This window comes from Diabrotica undecimpunctata, chromosome 9 (genome assembly GCF_040954645.1).
Source record: "Diabrotica undecimpunctata isolate CICGRU chromosome 9, icDiaUnde3, whole genome shotgun sequence".
Taxonomy (NCBI): domain Eukaryota; kingdom Metazoa; phylum Arthropoda; class Insecta; order Coleoptera; family Chrysomelidae; genus Diabrotica; species Diabrotica undecimpunctata.
The window spans coordinates 52,526,029-52,539,099 of record NC_092811.1 but is presented as its reverse complement, the minus strand read 5'-3'; the positions used below and the strand labels follow the sequence as shown (position 1 = coordinate 52,539,099).

Here is a 13,071-nt window from a genome sequence, read left to right as displayed (position 1 = left end):
CTACATTTGAAGACATGTATGAATTTTAGATACGTCCAGATAATGGAAGATGATATGATACCATACCATATTACTCGCCCAGATAAGTGGAGAACTAAGATTATGCTAACTTACGGTAATTCCTGACGACTGCTGCATTAAGTCACTGAAGTTAATACTATACTGTATTAAACACTGAATTTAATTAACCTTAAAGGTGCTTTATGACTATATTTAATCTAATATAGTGTAAGATTTAAAAAAACTCAAATAAACAAGTGTATACACACTTATAAAGAAAATGCACAGATAACGGTACGATAATAGAGATACAGTAAGATCTAGTCCTTACACAAGGGCTGTCCCACCAAAAGTAACTTGTTTTCTCTACGAGTGCCCACCGAGAAGTGACTTGGTTCCTCTAAAATTTTACCAAACTATCCAAGAAAAGATGAGGGTATCTCCCCCCTCCCAAAAATGATAGGCCAGCCTGTATCTATTTCTAAGAAGGTAAAAAGTTCTAACTAACATTGAACATAACGGTATCCTTCTACCTACAATCGTGATGAAATATAAAATCCCTTGCATTAGGTTATTATAGAAAAACATTTCTACGTGCCATTTCTACGTGCCCCGACGATATCTAACAACTTTATCATAAAGGAACCCGGCCTTCACCGAAAAGCATTAGTTCCTTTCATACCCCGGATTAAGACGGAAAGGATTAAAAACCTTTCGGACGCAGGGAAATTCCGGGCATTCAATAAAATTTTGAAGACGGTAAACCGAACATGAGCGTATCATCACGGGGGTAAAAGGAATAAAAATAATTAATATTTATATTATATAAAAAAATGTTACACAATGAAAAAGAAAACACCTTTTCTTTGTTTCATAATTGGCTTTTTTTTACCGACTTCGCATTTCCTGGTGCCCTGTTTCTTTTTAATCTTCTGATGATTTTAGCAACTTCTGTTGGGTTTAGGTGGTCTTCTTCCTCTACTAAAAATTCGTTGTTGACTTCTTGTTTGGTTGCTTCGTCCGACATATTTTGATTTTGCTGTATGTTGCTGCCCTTTTTTCTTGATTTCATTCACTTTATGTTGGGTTTCGTAGTGTGTTCCTTCCTCGTCGAATATGGATGGCATTTTCTGTTTTGTCCTCTTCTTGGATTTTAGCATATTCGATACGTTTTCGTGGTTTTCTTGTGCTTTCCTGATGTTGTTGTGCCATTTGTCTTCGGTGATGCTTCTGAGTCTTGTCCTTATTTCTTCGGATAGTTTTATTTGTTATATAAGAAGTATCTTGTCTTTCTCAAGGCGAGATACCAGAAGACTTCATTTTAAAAGTCCATCCCAGTCAATAGACTTGGGTAGAGGATCCTTTGAAGTGTAACCAGAAGTTCGTACTTTTCTAGTACATTAGGGAATGCAAAATATATTGTATATAAAACGAGGTTAATAGGATTTTCATATAAGGGTATTTAAATTAGATTGTATACAGGGCGTTTCAAAAAGTTATGTTATAAATTAAATCACGCATTCCGGGGACAAAAATAAATTGATTGAATGCAACTTACCTTAGTACAAACCTGTATACAAAAAAAGTTACAGACCTTTGAAGTTACTTTGCATTACCTCCTAAACTACTTGACATTTTGTAATAAAAATGGACACGTTACTTTCTTGTTCTGAAAGCATTGTTCATAAAAAAGAAACAACTAAATCTAAGAGCACATAACAATTTTAAGGGGGGTGTGCAGCAATAAATCCCCCAAACTTTTGAGTACGTTCAAATCAAATGAATTTTGTGGCATCATTAGTTTAACACATTTTTAAAAAAATTTTGCCTCTTATCACTTTTTTCACAAAACAGTTTTTTACAGCCCTTTTTATTAAACCTTTAAAAAATTACGTGCAACTAAATAAATGGCTTAAATGAATTAACAAGTACAAAAAATGTCTATAACCTCTATAAATATGATATTACAATAAATGTTCAAAATGACTCCCATGTTCTTCAATACACATTCGGTATCGTTTTAATAAATAAACCGAATGCGTTGAAAAATCAGATTTTTCTGGCGAAATTGATTTGCAGCTTCAATTATTCTAACCCTCAATTATTGTTCGTCCTCTATTGTTACAGAATACACTTTCTCTTTCATAAACCCCCAAAAGCAAAAGTCCTTCGGGTTAAGACCTGGACTTCTGGGTGGCCAAGAAATAGGTGCGTCACGACCCCTTCCAATCCACCGACCAGGATACTGCCTGCAAAGGTATTCCCGGACTTAATTACTGTAATGCGGTGTAGTGCCATCTTGTAGAAACCACATATTTTGCCTTATTGTAATATTCACTTCTTCCAAACAGTCTTGTAAATCGTTGGCCAAGAACTGCAAACGATTATCACCATTTAAATTGTTGGTACGAAATACTCGGCCAATTAGATTGTTATCCACAATTCCTGCCCAAACATTAACTTTGAAAGTCCTTTGGTGATGAGTCGTTGTTTTGGCGTGAGGATTTTCGTCGGCCCAAATGTGCTCGTTATGATGGTTTGTTATTCCATTTCCACTGAAGGTAGCCACGTCGGTAAACAAACTATTTATAATAAAATTAACATTTCGAGTGTTTTCCATTAACAACCAATCGCAAAATCCAATCCTTTTAGGATAATCTTCAACCAATAACTCTTGAACCGTTGTTAAGTGATAGGGTTTAAGCAGCTGATCCTTCAAACGCCTCCAAACCCTTACGTGAGGAACATTTAGTTGAGTAGCTATTACTATATATATTATTATGATTTCTAAAATGCCTTGATCAGTTGCATCCATTATTGGACGACCACTATTGCCAGCAACTTGCGGTTGGAATGTACCCGTATCCCGTAAACTACGATAAATGGTCCGAAATAATCGTCTATCGGGTGTACTTCGATTGGGGTATTTTACTGCATAACGCTTTGCGACGGATGCACTATTTCCTTGACATTCACCTACGATATTCCCGATAGTTTATTGAAATCATAATTTAATCTGATCCAACTTACCCAAAGTTAAATGCATATCTGCCATTTCCTGAAATGTGTAGGCCATTGTAATATCAAAATTTTTAATATTAATCTTATTCACATAATAAATGATAGCTTCAAATTATTGACTATTATTGATGTAACTGCTTGTAATTATTGTATCCGTAGAAACTAATTGTAATTTTATGACCAACTCGGAAAAAAACTAGTTTTTAAACTTAAAATTTTTCTGTGCGCTTAGTATTTGTTGTCCATTTATTACAAAACTACCTTACAAAATGTCAAGTAGTTTAGGAGATAATGCAAAAAAACAATTTTTATTTTGTAAGTTCAAAGAACTAACTTTTTTTGTGTACACTTTTGTACTAAGGTAAGTTGGATTTAATCAATTTATTTGTGTCCTCGGAATGCGTGATTTAATTTATGACATACCTTTTTGAAACACCATAGTAGTAGAGCAAGCGGGGTTCAAACTCACTTTGGTAACCTGGTGATCAGGGTCTCCGATGGAACGTATCGATGGCCTAGTTTGACCTTGGGGATGTACAAGAAGTACAAGAAGTGATCGACAATGACCAGAGGGTTGTAAGAAGTGGTCGCTTATCGCTTGATCTCTTCTTCTTCTTTCCCGAAGAAGTGATCGACAATGATCAGAGGGTCGTAAGAAGTGGCTGCTTATCTCTTGATCTCTTCTTCTCAGCCGAAGAATTGTCACCTACGTTACCTGTATGTTTTACACCTGTCTCACTTGTCTCTTCTTTGTCTTACCTGTCCTGAAGCAGTAAAAGAAGCGGTCGATAATGACCAGAGGGGGTGTCTTTGAGTGGACCACCTTGTATGTCGAGTGCAAAACTCATCGCTTCATCTCCTCTTCTTTTCGTTAAATTTGTACAGGGTGATCGAAATAAATGTGTATTGAGGTTTGAAAATTTGTTTTGTATTGGCGAGTCAAAAAATAAATTGTAAGGACTAGCTTAGACATATCTGTCTAGCCTTTTAATCTTATTTAGCCGATCTTATTTTTACTCTTGAAACATGTAGAAATTGTAATCCGACAGGTTTCATTTAGCTATATATTTTTCAAAGTGTTGTATCATTTCATATTTATCTCTACATTAATTAATATTTAAATGGGAATAAGCCACAATTAAAGGTTAAAATACATTTATTGACGTTTCAATTTCCACTTCGGAAATCATTCTCAAAATACAAACATTAGTAAATTGATTGTTTAATAAGAATTTACTAATGTTTGTATTTTGAGAACGATTTCCGAAGTGGAAATTGAAACGTCAATAAATGTATTTTAACCTTTAATTGTGGCTTATTCCCATTTAAATATTAATTAATTTAAAATGCCACAAGAAAATAGCTTCAGAACAATATTATCTCTACATGTTTTACATTTATTTAAGGAGCTTAAAGAAAAAACAAAGTACTAAATCAAACAGTTTTGGGCATTGTAATTGCTTGTGTAATTAAAGTCTTCATCAGACAGAATATCTTCTTTAATTTTTAATACTCCCATACCAGAAGCCGGTAACGTTAGGAGGATTAAGGGCTAAAATAAAAAAAAAATGAATCAATAATAAATGAATACCACTGTACCTTTTTATGAATCAGGCATAGTTTCATAACAATACAATGTAGGTTTAGTGTCCTTGTGATCTTCCAAGGATCTTTCACAGAAACAAAAAAATTCTTACAATCAAAACATGGTATTGTTCCATACAATTTGTTTTCCCAGAAGATTGTAGGTAGAGTTTGAGGTATTATGATTTTTTCCGTCTTAAATCTTAAGTTTACAAATCGTTTTTGGTCTTTAAAAAATAATACTGATAAATAGTTAAGTCGTTCCATGTTTCTTTTAACCACCATCCAATACGACCACGTCACTTGATCAATATACCTTGCCCAAATTAATGCATCTCTGTCTAGTGGATGGTCATCTGCTATTTGGGCATTATAATTGCTTGTGTAATTAAAGTCTTCATCAGACAGAATATCTTCTTTAATTTTTAATACTCATACCAGAAGCCGGTAACGTTAGGAGGATTAAGGGCTAAAATAAAAAAAAATGAATCAATAATAAATGAATACCACTGTACCTTTTTATGAATCAGGCATAGTTTCATAACAATACAATGTAGGTTTAGTGTCCTTGTGATCTTCCAAGGATCTTTCACAGAAACAAAAAAAATTCTTACAATCAAAACATGGTATTGTTCCATACAATTTGTTTTCCCAGAAGATTGTAGGTAGAGTTTGAGGTATTATGATTTTTTCCGTCTTAAATCTTAAGTTTACAAATCGTTTTTGGTCTTTAAAAAATAATACTGATAAATAGTTAAGTCGTTCCATGTTTCTTTTAACCACCATCCAATACGACCACGTCACTTGATCAATATACCTTGCCCAAATTAATGCATCTCTGTCTAGTGGATGGTCATCTGCTATTTGGGCATTGTAGTTGCTTGTGTAATTAAAGTCTTCATCAGACAGAATATCTTCTTTAATTTTTAATACTCCCATACCAGAAGCCGGTAAAGTTAGGTGGATTAAGGGCTAAAATAAAAAAAAAATGAATCAATAATGAATACCACTGTACATTTTTATGAATCAGGCATAGTTTCATAACAATACAATGTAGGTTTAGTGTGCTTGTGATCTTCCAAGGATCTTTCACAGAAACAAAAAAAATTCTTACAATCAAAACATGGTATTGTTCCATACAATTTGTTTTCCCAGAAGATTGTAGGTATAAACATCATGTTTTTTCGAAATTATTGAATTTTGGGAAATTTCTACTATTACTTTATTAAAGAAACTTGTATAATAATCATCATACGACAGTTCCTTTAATGCAGATTTTTTTATTCCTTTAGCTTTTTTAATTTCTGCATGCTTATTTAAAATTTTCATAGTGTACATTTTCGAACGTAATCCTATAAAATGTGTCATCAATTCCCCTTGGTTCTCATCTTTCATCAGACCTAATACTTTTTTATTCTTTAATGGAATATTATATACATTATTCTCTTTGTAGTCTGATGTGTCAAATTTGTCAATATCTTTTTTAATATGATTATATATGTCGTCAACAAAAAACTGATATAATATTAAACTATCTGTATCGGTGTATAATAATTTTGCTTGATCTTTAAATTTTCTTGTCACATAATTATAATGAAAGTCATATAAAATGGTTTTGGAAATATCTAAAATACACATCCCTATATATATATATATATATATATATATATATATATATATATATATATATATATATATATATCGTCGGTTAAGAGTGTTAACCTGTTAACTCCAGAATGGTAAAGTTTTCAGGAGACAAAAAAAAACCTGTTAATTTATCCAAAACTAATGTTGTCGAAATTTTTTTGTCACAACTATTTATTAACTATAGTATATGAGTTATTTAACTACTTTTCTTCAAATGATGTTCGTACATTTAGTTTACGGAACTAAAAAATGGAGTTGGCAGATTTTCGAAAATATATGTTGAACACCATCTGGAGTTGGCAGTAATTTTTCATGAAAGGTTAAGAAACGGTTTTATTTTTATTTATGTATTTACGCTAGAATATAACATAGCTTTAATACAACAATCAGTATCGTTACAAAATTTATACTAGTTGACACTACAAAAAAGCAAAACTTGTAAAATTTAAACTAAAAATTGTAATAGTTACTACATCTACCGTTATTCGTGAGGAATATTGTCATAATATTCATGGTAGTCTACCGGTAAAGTACATTTTAGTTCTTGTAAATCTTTATACTTTTTAGTTTTTATTTTTAGACGGTTTACATGCAGACTATCAAGTTCACGCCAAGAACAAGTCTCCATAGGCTTTGGTATACGCTGTGGTAGAATCTCCCATTCGTCATTAAAGCGCAGTTTAAAAAAAAATTAGTCCATTTGCAGTATACTTCAGACTGCGAATATCGGTTACCTAAAATAGAAAATATTAAATAACATGTAAAGTAAATAGTGGCGAGGATATAACTTACTTTAGGGTCTCCCTTCCTCTTGCCAGGTCTAATACTTTTAACTAATTCAACCTTTTTAAAAGATTTGAAGAACAAATGATCCAAATACTCGACTGTGTATGGTCCAGGTTTCTTCCTCGCAATTTTGGAAAAGTGTGCATAATCTGCAGGTACATTAATTATCTTATTCTTTACGCAACGCTCAATGGTAGAATGCATTGCATCTACCTCCATTTGCGTGTGCCCAACCTCTAGGTATTTCTGTATAATACTTATGTTATATATTTTTGCCAAATTCACAGCTGCGTTGGACAGTACAGCGTTACGGTTTTGATATGTACAACCATCGCTATACATAATGATTTCTGGATTTTGCTCGCTTGGATTTATAAGTGGTATTGCATAGTTTTCCATAAAATGATGAAAGCAGGATTCAAATTCTTCGGCAGATAATCCTCCCTCACTCTCATTCCATATATAACAGTAGCCATCTTTTGTTTGTAGATTAAAAAACAGAGGTTGTACACACAATTTGGTCTTATAATATAAACTACTTATATTAGATTTTGGCGCCAGCAGGACTGCTTGAAGGTCCATTGCATATACATGACGTTTATTATTGAAATCATTGTGTTTTTCAATCCTTGCCTCTTTTTTTTTAATAATATGTAAGTTGTACTCAGTTTCAGAAACATGATTATTCTTGTAAGCAGCACATAGCCCACACTCATCCTTTTTAGGCCGGAAAAGAGACAGATTTTGTGTATTAAACACGTTATTGAACGTAAACATAGATAATGGAGCTATATTCTTTGCACGACACCAATCGTTAACGTAAAGTTTATATAGGTCTTGTTTTGAAGACCACTCTGGTAAAAGATACTTTTTGCTCGTAGAAGATCTACAATAATGTGACTCCATACACGGTAGAGAATTAAAAAAATCTGTTAATGCCGTATGTTCGCTTTCAAATGGATTTTTACGACTTCTGTTTTGTCTATAAACGTTGGGCTTTTGCTTAGATGCATAATCACTGGATTCCAATGGTAATGAAAAGTTATTTTTCCAATTTAATAATGTCCATCTGCCAATACCTGTCGTATTTACATACATTTTGCGGCATACTCTAATATCTGTGTCGTTGCTTCGAAGATAATACATTAACGATTGTTTTCGTTTAGATTTTTCTGGGTCTTTTCTATCTCTCGGTCTATTTATAGCAGTCGATTTTACAGTATTATCTACAAATACTTTTTTTTCTCCCCAGCTTAAATTCCAGAAATACTTAAATATTACATTTCTCTCTTCCTCAGAAATTTTATTACACTTAAGTAATCCATTTTCTTTGGTCTTGCAACAACATCTGTCTTTTAATTCTCGGGGTGTTTTCTCCATATCATAGTTCCACTTTCCATTTATTTTCTGTCTTCCAAAATAGCTCTTACCCAATTCCCGACGACTTTTATTTTTTTCAGAATACCAGGTCTTTTTATTAACCTGAAACCTCTTTTTACGTTTTTTGCTTTTTTCTGGAACATCATAGCTGTCAGAATCCGAATGGTCAGAGTATGGTACTAAAGGCTTAATGAAATCACTGTCATCTGATATGGCATCTTCATTCCACTGATATTCAATATGTGAAACATCACCAGTTGCTGAAAAATTTTCGGGATTTTCGTTAAGGTCCATGCGTTCATCTGAGAAAATATCTTCTGGTATATCTCGAGTAAAGTCTAGATCATTGTTATTTGGTTTTTCCAATGCGACTACAATATTTCGGTCATAATAATTGAGAAGTTCAGTCAGTTCTGTATCATTATAACTTACGTTTTCTGTACTAGGTGTCTCATTGTCACTTCCAATATTTTTAACAATATATTCTTTTCCACTAGTTTGAGCAATACCATTTATCTCATCAGCTAACTTAAGGATTTTACTTGCTCTAGACATCTGCAATAGAATTAGAACAATGATTTTTACAAATTCTAAAAAAACAGTTTTTAATATTTTTGTACTTTAATATTTTTATATTATTCTCTTTGGATTTATTACATTATTAAATATCATGTTTTAACGATATCAACCCCTTTCAACTACCACGTTTCCCTCGCCTGGCCGAGAAAATAAAAAAATAGATTGCCCTCAAAATATTTCTTCTTAGGAATTTGGACACATGAAACGGTACAGCCGTATTTCTGATAAAACCACTTATACGTCATAGTTTCCTCGTAAAAACCCATTTAGTCGTAAAACAGGAATGAGATTGATGGCAAATTAGAAAGTTTAACACTAATTTCTAGAAATTTTAAAATAACTTTGAACTAATGGAATTACTTCTAACAACAATCACATTAAGAAAATCTGCTATGTACTTAGATTGTAACATGGGTAGATAAGTAAAATAAACGAATTGCTGCTAACTCCATCTTGTTCGATTTTAGCAGTTTTTAGCATGAATATAATTATTTTTCTTATCATATGTTAACTAAACAATGAAATACACTTACCTCTCTATCAAAAATACGAAGAACACAAATTTACCTTAATATTTCTTTGAAAAACTACGATTTGCAACTCACAAGCACGTGGTCAATTGTTGCCTGCATTAGTTATACTGGAGATGGCAGTGTTGCGCTATGAAAAATATCACTATGGAGAAAGCAGGATAACGTGCACTTAAAATTTTGTTATTTCTAAACTATATTGGAGTTAGAGGGTTTGTGAGATGATGTATGAAGGTATAAAGATTCAGAATCCGCTAAAATGTCATTTTAGATAAAAAACGGAGTTAGCAGGTTAACACTCTTAGCCGACGATATATATATATATATATATATATATATATATATATATATATATATATATATATATATATATATATATATATATATATATTGTTATGATGTGTTTTTTGTTTGAATGATGAGCAATGAGTATTTTTAATAATATAATATATAGGGTTTTTATCGCGGTTCTCAAAGAATTAGCTTGTAAGTACTTTTTTAAATTATCTTTATTATAACTATTATGAAACACACATATGTATCTAACCTAACCAATGTAAATTTAAAATAAACTATCTTTAAATTGATGTTCTTATAAAACTAATTAAATTCTATAGACAATGTTAAATTTAAACAAACTATCTTCAAAATTGAAATTGTTATAACACTAACTAAATTATATTAACAAAATTTTGTACCTTTCTTTCACTGAATGCCTAAATGAACTGTTTTCCACTATATATATTCTAATCACCACTGAATGTCTTCGTACTTCGGTTATCCTTGTTTTTGTGAAATTACTTTTTCCAATTATCAGCTTCTACCAATTTAAGATATAGTTTTCTTCACCAGCATTTATACACCACCAGCAAACACCATTTATATTTATTCTTCTTTTCAATATACCAATATCCAATTATTATAAGTTGATTTATACTAATCTCCAATCATAATATAATTTAAATTCCTTCCAATGTCCATCCAATATTCTTCTAATATACTTTTATAATCTTCAATAATTATTTGTGTATAATTATAAATGTGCATTAAATATATGCATAATTTTTAATCTTCATTTAACTCACTATATTAAACAATTGGACTATCTCCAACTAACTTTCATATTTCTTATTAAACTGCTTGACTGACTTACTAAAACTGTGAACAATTGACTTCACTAACTAATCTACTAACTTTCATAATAAACTGCTTGACTTCTGACTAAAAACTGCCATCTTAAATCCAAATCACGGGTATTTATATCTTTTGGATATTCCAGAACCATCTGGTAAGAAATCATGTTCTAATTTGTTCCATTACTTCCATATAGATGTTCTCGAAAAAAATATCTGTTCGATCCACCCACATAATCATTATTCCAGAATGTTCGACTGTAAACAATGGTCACACTCTGCACTCTGGAGAATTCGTTAATGTTCCATTGATAATTTTGTTGACATTTAGGCTTTTCAGATCAGAATACACATTCAAATTAGTAACTAACACTCTAATTTAATAAAATACACAATTCAAACAATATATTATTATAACCCCACTTTATATTCCCAATTATTTCCTAAAATGTCAATTTGGAGACAGAGTTTGTATAGTTGGTTGCCTAGTCACATGGCTCACTTAAATGTATCTACCACATTATAATTACTAAAATACAACTTTTTACAATTATTATATGATAATTTCTTAAAATGCCCTCACATAAATATATTTTTATAAAATTCTCTAGTATATAACTTATTTAAAATAATCAAATACTTTTTTATATCTAATATTATGTAGTATATAACTTATAAATTATTTTCTATAAACCCCAATTGTCACAATACCCCAAAATTTAAATTTAAAATAAATAATTTACTTATTATTTTTTTAAATATTAATTTTCTTATCCACATACCTTAGTAATTATAATAAATGAAATAATTTAATTTCCTATTTTAATTGTTCTATCAAATACATCCCTGTTCGCTGTCTATGTCAAAACAGAGAACAACGTAGCACAGTTCGGCTATTCTATGGTCAAACTGTCATGTCAAATGGAGAGAATAAAATATAACCTTAATTAAAAATATAATCGATATTGAGTTCTGTTTATTTATAGACAAAATCTAGGAATTATTTCCATTCAAAATAACTTTCATCAATATAAATTGGTAAGTTTTTTCACATAATTATATTAGAAAGACATTTTTATAGCAATTATAGTATCAATTTTGTGTCTAACCCCAAATTATGATTTTTAGGGTACAAATTAATTTCCATATATACAAAATTCAACAAGTATGATGTCAAATTGATTCAAAATAATGAAATCTACCATCTATTTAACAAATCAAGTCTATTGAATAAAATGGATATATCAGTAAGCTGTTAGTGTTAAGTTTATAACCTAGATATATCACTACTTTTTGAAAAAATGTACATTTTTCTTGATTTATTTTAAGTCCAACTTTATCTAATCTGTTTATTATAATTTTTAGGTGTTTCTCGTGATCTTCAGCCGTTTTAGAAAAAATTAATATATCACCAATGTAGTGAATTACAAAATGTTCATATTGATCCGAAATATCATGAAGACATCTACATAGAACACTGCAAGATGATTGAAGTCCAAATGGTACTAGTTTGAATTGATATACTACTCCATCTATCTGAAATCCTGTATACTGTCTACTTTTTCTTTCTAGAGGTATTAACCAAAAACTATGCTGTAAATCGATTTTAGTGAAAAATGACATTCCTGTAATTCTTCCTAGTATTCCATCTTCTAACATATTATTAATCGTTTTGTTTACTTCTTCTCTGTATTTATATTGTATTGGGTATGATTTTGTTTTAAAATCTTTTTCTTCTTTAACTTTTATACTATGGATATAATTTTGTGCAATTCTATTTTCTTTATTGACAAGTCCCTTGTGTTGCTGCAATATGGAAATGACTATTGATTTATATTCTTCAGGGCAATTTAAAACTTTTATCATATCTTCTTCTTTACAAATAAAATTATTCTTCATTATGTACTCATTATTCCTTGCTTCCAATTTTACGCACTCCGCCTCGTAGGCATCCATCTGCTTAAAACTTCCATTCCTTAAATATTCACTACAATAATTATTCTTTACATTCTTTTGGGACATTTCCCTATCATCAAAATACATTTCTTCTTCATAAACATCATTATTTTCTTTTAATAATATCCTATCAACTCTTATTCCTTCTTCTACCTCATCTTTCTGCATAAATTTAATTATTTGCCCTTCCAAAGTTACCATTCTTTCTTCAAAATCTATCTTTACTTTCTTCTTTTCCAATTCATCATTTCCCATTAATATATCAACACATAAATCATTGACAATAAATCCTTGCATATTAATTTCTTTATTAAGAATATTAATTTTAAAATTGGCTAGTTTATCAATTTCACCCAACTTCTTATTATTTGCACCAACAATTTTAATTCTTGGAATCTTTATTATATCTGATAGTTTTAATGTATTAAAAATAAAATTCTCCGAGACTAAAGTAC

The 13,071-nt window shown here is 30.7% G+C and overlaps 1 long non-coding RNA gene across 1 annotated transcript; it reads left to right on the top strand.

Annotated features, from left to right (window-relative positions):
* Window positions 1-11,360: 11,360 nt before the first annotated feature.
* Window positions 11,361-12,703, top strand: LOC140449547 (uncharacterized). Its single transcript, XR_011951824.1, has 3 exons — window positions 11,361-11,698; window positions 11,789-11,907; window positions 12,026-12,703. It is a non-coding gene; the product is annotated as an uncharacterized lncRNA (long non-coding RNA).
* The last annotated feature ends 368 nt before the right edge of the window (window positions 12,704-13,071 follow it).